The following is a 10,556-nucleotide window of genomic DNA, read 5'->3' as shown; positions in this document are numbered from 1 at the left end:
GCACCTTTTTGTTGTGGATCCACCGGTCTCTTTCTTTCTTCCTCACAGCGCTCACTCTCCCCTGAGTTCTGATTACACGCACCTGCATATCATTAGTGGCTAATCAAGGACTGCATATATACCCTTCTTTCACACACACTCTTTGTCTGTTCTCATCGATAGTATCTCTGAGACTCAACACCTTTCTACTATGTCAAACACCTGTGTCTTCATTATTGCCTGCAAGTATCATAAGACTGTTGCGAGTTATCTGTTCATCGTGTCTATACCCTGTCTGGATATTACTCACCTGCTGTTTGCCACTCTTCTCAGCTGGATTTACTCACAATGTTTACATCACTGTTTCAATCATCTGTTCAATAAACCCTGCTACTGAGTTCATATCTCTGCCTCCGTGACACCTTTAACTTTTAAACCCTCACGCTTTTATTTTGACATTCTGAACTCTCCAGGAAGTCCTGTATGTGTCTGTTTGTAGGAAAGTTCACAGAAGTTTAATTCGCTTCTTATTTAAATTCTGGTAAAAATGCATATAAGTGAACCGAACTATTGAGCATCTACATCTGAGATGTTGTTCATGAGTAGCGCTCTAAAATTGTACACCGCGTGAAGGCTAAAAATAGGCGCGCGTGTGTGTAAACAGACCATTCACTGACACACTGGAGCTGTGCGTGCATTTTATATATTTACTTATAAAACACAGCCTTTTGTGATTCACAGAGCTATCACACATCTTCAAGTGGCTTTGAATAAAATGGACGAGTCATATAAACTACTTTAATTGTGTTTTAATGGTTCTTTTTTGTCATTTTTTGAGCTTGACAGTAACAAACATGACTAACACACAGTACTGGATTTGGATCGGGCTCGTCGGACCGATACCCGATCCCTTTGAAAACGTCAGTATCGGAGCGGTGCATCCCTAATTGTAATGACCGATAGTGAGAACAAACAGACCCAAGAGCAGAGGAGCAGTTCAAAGGATTTATTAACAGAAATAATGAGCAGTCACTGGGTTGAGAAACAGATTCATAGAATCCTCCGCTGAAGCTCAGTGAGGTGCAGAACAACACCCAGCAGAGATGGGCAATCTTAACTCCTGACACGCAGGCAGAGGCGAGGTATCCTCCATGGAAAACCAGCTGACATGCTGATACATGAGACAGGACCATCTAGGCAGAGAGAGTGAGGTTAGTACTCAACATCAAACAACAATGCTCAAAAACTCAGTTAACACTGAGCAACATTAAACATTCAACTTCTAAATACATTTAACAATCCAACAAAGGACATGACACACGAGGGGATTAATATAGGCATGAACAAACAAGGGGCAGGTGCCGCTGGCAGCTGAAAGTTGGCATGATCAGCATTCCCATGGAAACAATCAGGGTTCCCATGGAAATGCTGATTCTGCGTGCAAGCGGCACCTAAAACACAACAAAAACATCAATACGCTTGGAACAAAACAAACAGGGGACGATGATGCCACGGTCCTCGTCAGACAAAACCCAACCTGACAAAGTGACAGGACCTTGACATCACCGGAGTGCACACGGTGGTAACTCGCGCACGGCGGTCACTAACAACTGGACCTGTGCACTCACACAAAGAACGTACATGAAACACGAGACAGAAAGGGGATGATAATGCCACGGTCCCATCAGACAGAAACCCAACCTGACAAGGTGACAGGACCGTGACAGTACCCCCCGCCCCCAAAGGGGTCCCAAAATAAAAAAAACAAGACAAACAAAACGAACTCTTAACAATGAACAGGAAACACAACAGAAAGGAAGGGAGGGAAACCAGGGAGGGAGTTTAAGTAAAGGGGTGTGGTCCGGAGGCCTGGGAGGAGGCCTCAGGGCAGAGGCAGGGTCTAGCAGCCTGGGAGGCAGCCTCAGGGCAGAGGGGGCAGTGAACTGGACAGCAGCCGCTGGACAGGATTTAGGAGGGAGTGGTTTGGGGCGGAGCTGTAGATGGCTCAGGTGTGGGCGCTGGTCACGGTTGGGGAATGGCCTCCGTGGCCGTGGATGCTGGCCGCGATAGGGGAACAGCCTCCGCAGCTGAGAGCACTAGCAGCTGCAACTGGGGAGCAGCCTCCGTGGCTGTGGGCAACAGAGGCTGGGGAATGGCCTCCATGGCCATAAGCACAAGTAGTGACAGGGGAACAGCCTTCGTGGCTGTGAAGACAGGCAGTGACTTGGGAACAGCTTCCTCAGCTGTAAGCACTGGCAGTGACAAGGGAACAGCCTCCATATTTGTGAGGACAGGCAGTGGCCGGGGAATAACCTCCATGGTCATGGGCACTGGCAGGGGCAGGTCAACAGCCTCCGTGGCTGTGAGCACAGGTAGTGACAGGGGAATGACCTCCACGGTCGCTGGCACAGGCAGTGACAGGGAAACGACCCACTTGGTCATGAGCACAGACAGGGAAGGGGAAACGGCCTCCGTGGCCATGGGCACAGACAGTATCAAGAGAACTACTTCATTGGTCGTGTGCACTGGCAGTGACAGGAAAATGGCCTCCATGGCCATAGACGTTGTCAGCAGCAGGGGAACGGGCTCAGTGACCGTGGGCACTGGCAGAAACAGGGAAACGGCTTCCGTGGTCGTGGATGCTGGCAGCAGCAGTGGAACAGCCTCAGTGGCCGTGGGCACAGGCAATGGCAGGGGATCGGCCTCAGTGAATGTAGGCGCTGACGGCAGCAGGGGAACGGCCTTTGTGGGCACTGGCAGCAGCAGGGAAACGGCCTCCATGGCTGTGGACGCTGGAAGCAGCAGGGGAACGGCCTCTGTGGCCGTGGATGCTTTCAGCGACTGAGGAGCAGGTGCCTAGCTCCTCCTCCACCTCCTCCGGGCGGTGATAGGTTCATCGCACTGCAGCAGGGCCGGATCAAATACTCGGTAGAGCTCTGTGGCAAATGCTAAGGATGACGCGCAACAAGCACTTCCATTGTCCCACATGGTGGTTCTCCAAGCAGCGGCCCTTCCAGTGAGGTGCAGGATGACGTAAGCCACCTTCATTTTCTTCGACAGGAAAGCAGAGGGTTGTTTAATGAAGAACAAGGAACATTGTGAAAAGAATGCGCTGCAGGATTCAGACTCACCTGAATACGGGGCTGGAGAGGGAATACGGGCTTCAAAGTGTCCAGGAGCCAAGGGAACCACCAAAGCCAGTAAGGAAGCTTCCTGAGAGGGGCCAGCATCCGGAGATAGGTGGAGCTGCTGAACAATGGAGGTGAGCTCCACAAGCTGCGAAGCCATCATCTCCAGAGCCCGGTTCGAAACAGAGATTTGATCCTGCTGATGTCCCAGCAAGGCTCCCTGCTGAGAGAGGGTGGAGCGAAGAGTGGATTCCTCTGCTGGGTCCATGTGTGGCTGGATTGTTCTTTAACGATAGTGAGTACAAACAGACCCAAGAGCAGAGGAACAGTTCAAAGGATTTATTAACAGAAATAATGAGCAGTCACTGGGTTGAGGAACAGATTTGTATAATCCTCCGCTGAAGCTCAGTGAGGTGCAGAACAACGCCCAGCAGAGATGGGCGATCTTAACTACCAACACGCAGGCAGTGATGAGGTATCCTCCATGGAAGACCAGCTGACATGCAGCAAAACTGGAAGGCAACCACACACCCAACACGCGGGCAACCAGCAGATACATGAACAAAACAAACAGCCACATGATGCCACTGTCCTCATCAGACAAAACCCAACCTGACAGGAGGTGACAGGACTGTGACATCACTGGAGAGCACACGGCAGTAACTCGTGCACAGTGGTAACCAACAACGAGACAGAAAGGGGACGATAATGCCACGGTCCCATCAGACAGAAACCAAACCTGACAAGGTGACAGGACCGTGACAGGTATGTCCCCCTTTTGCTTTAATGTCAGCAAACACAAGCTTTGATTAATTATGAAAATCCTAAAATTGTGTTTATTTCCAGTATTAAATCACATTTTAATTCCCTGCTTTTCAGTGTGGTCTTTTGAACCCCACTGAATGTGAAAGGGCAGTTGTCTGTGGAACAAACATCAACTTCCTTTTTTTGACATTGTCTTTTAGAAGAACTTTAAGTCTCCCTACGCCATCACTATAATGAGAGACAGGTGTTAGAAATAATTATGAGCCAGGTGACGAGCCTTACCGCTCTCTCTCTCCTGCAGACTGACACATGACCACGCCCCCCATGCCACATGCCCCCACTGCTGACTCAGGCCGGGGCAACATCCGGCCTGCCTACTCCCCCCATATCTGGAGAGAAAGTCAGCCACAACCATCTGCACCCTCCGGTGCCCATACAGTAGCTCAAACGGGGAAAACCCGATGGAGGCTTGCGGGACCTCTCGTACTGCAAACAGCAGGGGTTCGAACCACTTATCCCAGTTTTTAGCATCTTCGTGTACGAACTTACGAATCATGTTTTTTAAGGCCCGTTGGTTTGCGGGTGATAAACGCTGGTGCGAATCGATTTAATACCTAATAATTCATACAGTTCGCGAAGTGTACGTGACATGAACGTTGTGCCTTGATCAGTGATGATTTCCTTTGGAATCCCCACATGGGAGATCATTTTGAAGAGTGCCTCTGCAAAACTACATGCTGAGATATTGCTCAGAGGCACTGCTTCCGGATATCACGTTGCATAGTCCACCAGAACCGATAGAAAGCGATGGCCGTGTGCAGTCCGTTCTAATGGCCCAACGAGATCCATGCCAATTCTCTCGAAGGGGATCTCAATCAACAGCAGCGGGCGCAATGGCGCTTTTGCGGTGGCCAGTGGATTTACCAACTGACATTCACAGCACCCTGCACACCACTTGCGAATGTCCCCATAAATGCCCGGCCAAAAGAAACGGGCCATTATATGGTTCAAAGTGTTTTCGTGACTCAAGTGGCCAGCAATTGGATTATAGTGAGCCACCTTGAAAAGTGTTTCCCGACGGCTTTTTGGTACTAACAGCTGAGTCGTATTCTCTTTGGTTTGAGTGTCCTGCGTCACTCAATACAACCGCTCTTTGATAATAGAAAAGTACGGGTATGTGAGCGCAACACCGGGCTGGAGCTGTTGACCATCAATTACTTTCACTTGGTCAAAGGCGTGCTTGAGGGACTCGTCACGTGACTGCTCCAGAGGGAAATCCTCCTCAGGGAAGCCCCTGTCTGCATCATCCCAAAGCGGAGCCAATGTTGACGGCCCAAGCACTGCCTCACCAGCCATCGTATTTAACGTCACACCCCACGCCACTATTTTGCAGGACCCATCCACACACATTACCCTCAATAGATTTTTAAAGCCGGGCCAATTGGTTCCCAGAATTAGTGGATGGGTGAGGTGGAGATTAACTCAACTCTATGCCTTTTCCCCCTGAATCGTATTTCAGTGGTAACCACCGGATACTTGTGAATGTCACCATTCACACACCTCACCCTCACCAGTTTATTTTTATCAAATGCCCCGCCTTGCACCAAGCACTGGTGGATCGAGGTTTGAGAACAACCTGTATCCACCAAAGCTTGATGTGTATCTCCATTTACTCTTACCGGTATCCGATACGCCCCAGCCCGATCGGGGCAGCCTGTGGAGCATCGGGGATCCAGATCAATGTCCCTACCTCCATCACTGGACACCGCTCCTGGCTGTGTCCGGTTTCCCCGGAGGTCCTCCCAACACTGGAGAAGTGAGTGCCAACCTGCTACTTCGTCATCCTCATCACCTTCTGCTTGTAACCTTTACAAGCAAAGAAGTAAACAAATGGATCCAGGCATGAATTTAGGTTCATGAGACATACAGTAATATGCAGGGATATCTGAAAGGACTGAAGTTCAGTGCAGTCTGGTTCACAGAAATGTTTCCGGATCATGTATTGGAGTATGTTGATGATACGGGCTGAAACACACCACAAACACCAACACCACTCCTGCGATCACTCCTCTTGCTTTTTTGGTCCTCCCCGATTGCTCCGTCAGCCGGTTAGACTTTGTCACTAGATGTAGCTTATAGGTCAATATGGAATAGCAAACAATGATTGTTCCCACAGGGACACCGAAGCCTAAAACTACTGCCCCAATCAGCATGTAGACTAGTTCTTCAATTGCACCCTCAAAATTGGGGTATTCCATGCAAGTGAGGCACACAAATCGCACATTCTTCACCTTTCTAAGTTTCCCCAGCCTGGGTAACACCCGAGCCACAAAACGATAAACTGCCAGACATGTCATAAAGTTAACTGTGTAGCAGTTAAAATAGAAGAGCAATGCTGTGGCTTTACATAGCCCTTCTCCCAAGGGCCAGTAAACGACTCATAGAGGGAGAGACAGGCAGAAAAGAATATCAGACACAGCCAGGTTGGCAGAATAGAGCGTGGTTGAGTTGAGCTTGGTGAGGTTGAATAAGATCACATGAAGAGCCAATGCATTGCCTAAAAGACCCACTGGACATACACTATATTGCCAAAAGTATTCACTCACCTGCCTTTAGACACATATGAATTTAAGTGACATCCCATTCTTAATCCATAGGGTTTAATATGACGTCAGCCCAGCCTTTGCAGCTATAACAGCTTCAACTATTCTGGGAAGGCTTTCCACAAGGTTTAGGAGTGTGTTTATGGGAATTTTTGACCATTCTTCCAGAAGCGCATTTGTGAGGTCAGACACTGATGTTGGACGAGAAGGCCTGGCTCACAGTCTTCGCTCAAATTTATCCTAAAGGTGCTCTATCGGGTTGAGGTCAGGACTCTGTGCAGGCCAGTCAAGTTCTTCCACACCAAACTCGCTCATCCATGTCTTTATGGACCTTGCTTTGTGCATTGGTGTGCAGTCACGTTGGAACAGGAAGGGGCCATCCCCAAACTGTTCCCACAAAGTTGGGAGCATGGAATTGTCCAAAATCTCTTGGTATGCTGAAGCATTCAGAGTTCCTTTCACTGGAACTAAGGGGCCAAGCCCAGCTCCTGAAAAACAACCCCACACCATAATCCCTCCTCCACCAAACTTCACAGTTGGCACAATGCAGTCAGACAAGTACCGTTCTCCTGGCAACCGCCAAACCCAGACTCGTCCATCAGATTGCCAGATGGAGAAGCGTGACTCGTCACTCCAGAGAACACGTCTCCACTGCTCTAGAGTCCAGTGGCGGCGTGCTTTACACCACTGCATCCGACGCTTTGCATTGCACTTGGTGATGCATGGCTTGGATGCAGCTGCTCGGCCATGGAAACCCATTCCATGAAGCTCTCTACTCACTGTTCTTGAGCTAATCTGAAGGCCACATGAACTTTGGAGGTTTGTAGCGATTGACTCTGCAGAAAGTTGGCGACCTCTGCGCACTATGCGCCTCAGCATCCGCTGACCCCGCTCTGTCATTTTACGTGGCCTACCACTTCGTGGCTGAGTTGCTGTCATTCCCAATCGCTTCCACTTTGTTATAATACCACTGACAGTTGACTGTGCAATATTTAGTAGCGAGGAAATTTCACGACTGGACTTGTTGCACAGGTGGCATCCTATCACAGTACCACGCTGGAATTCACTGAGCTCCTGAGAGCGGCCCATTCTTTCACAAATGTTTGTAGAAGCAGTCTGCATGCCTAGGTGCTTCATTTTATACACCTGTGGCCATGGAAGTGATTGGAACACCTGAATTAAATTATGGGTGAGCGAATACTTTTGGCAATATAGTGTATGATGGAATAGACCAGATGGATAAAAACTCGGGCAACTGAACAATGGTCATAGAGGTTGGTGCAGTTGAGATTCTGGTTGAGATCTGGACTCATCATAGATATACACAGAAGTCACGGAAGACACTGCAAGGAGAGACAACCCAGTATGTTGTATGTTTAACCAACCAGATATTTTAAGTGTAACTATTACAGCCTGGTCTCATTAACATTACGTGATTATGGCAAAATTTTTGCAAAACCTAAATGTAAGGGGGTTCGGTGGAAAGGAGGAGGCGAGAACCGGCTTGACAACTTTAATAATTATCCCTCGCGCGCCCCATCAGGCTGATTGGGGATCGGGCGTGTCTCATTCCAGCCCGGCCCCGCCCTCCTCGGCTCTACACTCCTCCCGGCGTTGCCTCAGGCCGGGGAGCCCCCGGCATGACGTACATCCCCCACCCATCCTCTCCAGGGGGGGCGTGCCTTACACCCCGACTGCCGGCGGGTCATCCCCGTCTTCCTTGACCTGGGAGGAGACAGGAGGGGAAAAACAACAAAACAAAATGGCAAGGGAAAGGCCAACACGGAGCGACAGAGAGATAGAGAGGAGAGAGAGAAAAAAGAAACTCACCGGTTCTCTGATGCGCCGTCGCGTGGTCCCCGATCACTACTCCACACTCTCAGGCGGACTGCAGACCGGAGTCAGACCTCCGACCCCCAGTGGACAGAACGCCCCTCCGCGTTCCCGGCGTCCTGTGGGGACACTCCTCCGCCCCTGGCAGCGGCCCTACCACCCCAGGCGGTCGGGGAGTCACTTCCCTCCTCCCCCCGCGGACGGCGGTCTTCTCTTGACCCCTCCGCGTTCCTGGGGGACGGCAGGGCACTCCTCCGCCCCCGGCAGTGGCTCCCTTGCTCCAGGCGGTCGGGGAGTCCCGTCCCCACTTGCCTCATGGACGGCGGCCGTTCCCCACGTCCGGGTGGTCGGGCTACTCCGTCCCCCGTCGGACGGCAGAGGCGCTCCCCTGGGTAGACGGCAGTGTCGAGGACTCTGCGACGGGAATCCCTCCTCCTTCCCAGGTTTTGGCACCAGTGTAAGGGGGTTCGGTGGAAAGGAGGTGGCGAGAACCGGTTTGACAACTTAAATAATAATTTAATAAACAACTTAAACAAAACACACAACTATAAACACAAAGTACAGCTGTCTGTAATTCTCTCTCCCGAACTGTCGTCCCCGGCTGCCTTTATCCCTCGTGCGCCCCATCAGGCTGATTGGGGACCGGGTGTGTCTCATTCCAGCCCGGCCCCGCCCTCCTCGGCTCTACACTAAATTATGTGCTTCATTATACGTTTGGCTGCAGTTTTCCAGTGAGGGGCGCCAAAAGCCAGTGAAATGGTGTCCTTTTTAGGAGGATTTTAAAGTGAATAGATGGGAGCTTTTAATCAGTAAAGCATACCTCCCTAACCTAAAACTTTAATCTAAACCTAACAGAAGCTAATTACTTAGAAATAAGTGTGTAAATGTAGGTGAGTCTGTAATACAAGCGTTAAAATTAGGGCTGTCAATTGTTTAAAACTTTTAATTGAATTAAATACATGGTTGCCAAATAATTAATCAAATTAATTACAATTAATCACATATAAAATATTTGTTGAGAAAGCCCCTGAAATAACAATAATTCAATATACAATGATTATAGTATTATAATTTTATATATATATATATATATATATATATATATATATATATATATATATATATATATACAGGGTTGGGGAGTAACGGAATACATGTAACATGATTACGTATTTAAAATACAAAATATAAGTAACTGTATTCCACTACAGTTACAATTGAAATCATTGGTAATTCCAATACAGTTACATTCAAAAAGTATTTTGATTACTGAAGAGAATACTTTGCATTTTATTGTAATTTGTTTAATTTAATATTTAGTCCTTTCAGATGGAAAACATTTATACATATATATGATGTGATTCAAAGTGCATTTGAACAGCAGTGAAACACTTTCTTATGATGTGTTACATTCATACGAGCAGACAGAGAAGTAAGTTTGGAGCAGAAGAAATAGAAATAAACCTTGTGTAAATTGTCAGCTTTACGTTAAGCTAAAATGCTATTTCTAGCCATTTTACATGCACAGGCACAATCATATTTTTTTATCAAGAAAATTCACGTTGTATCATAATTTCTTTTTTTCTAGTAAGACCTTTGACATTAGGGCAAAAATCATATTCTTGATAATAATTTTTGCATTGTTTTCCTGTACAAATATCTAAAAATCCTTAAAACAAGATCAGTTAGATTTATCTTGTTTTAGAAACAACACTGCATAAGATATTTAGGTTTTTCAGAGAATGCATTTTTAATGTGTATTTTGTCTTACTGTACTGGCAGAGTTTTTATAGTCAAAACAAGTGAAAAAATCTACCACTGCTGAAGTAGTAATCCAAAGTATTTAGAATACGTTTATTCCCATATTATTTAACATAAGCCAATCATTGGCCTACAGTCCACAGCAATCCTTTTTTAAATTAAATTCATCAATCTTTCTGATATATTTTTTATTAGGGCATTTTTAAGGACGCGTCCATGTACACATACGTCAGACAGACACTTTTGGAATGTCTCACTTTGGTTGCACTGCGTCATAAACATTCAATTTTTTAGCTTGCTGTGTCAAGTTTGACATAGTTTGAAATGTAGAAAAACAAGTTTTGAGATCCCTGCGTTTGAATTTGTGCTCCATCAAGCTATGTATGAACGCAAGATTGAGACTGATCTTGTGCTGTCTGCTGTTGATAAGTGTGGTTTGTTTTCTGGGTTGCCCTATCAGCTGGAGTTTCGCTTAATGCCCCCTGGA

At 47.5% G+C, this 10,556-nt stretch overlaps 1 pseudogene; it reads right to left on the bottom strand.

Annotated features, from left to right (window-relative positions):
• Positions 1-2,001: 2,001 nt before the first annotated feature.
• Positions 2,002-7,791, bottom strand: LOC127444747 (G-protein coupled receptor 183-B-like; annotated as a pseudogene).
• Between the last annotated feature and the right edge of the window lie 2,765 nt (positions 7,792-10,556).

Source organism: Myxocyprinus asiaticus, chromosome 8 (genome assembly GCF_019703515.2).
Source record: "Myxocyprinus asiaticus isolate MX2 ecotype Aquarium Trade chromosome 8, UBuf_Myxa_2, whole genome shotgun sequence".
NCBI lineage: Eukaryota > Metazoa > Chordata > Actinopteri > Cypriniformes > Catostomidae > Myxocyprinus > Myxocyprinus asiaticus.
Note: the sequence above shows the minus strand (reverse complement) of the source record. Positions and strands in the feature narration are given on the sequence as shown.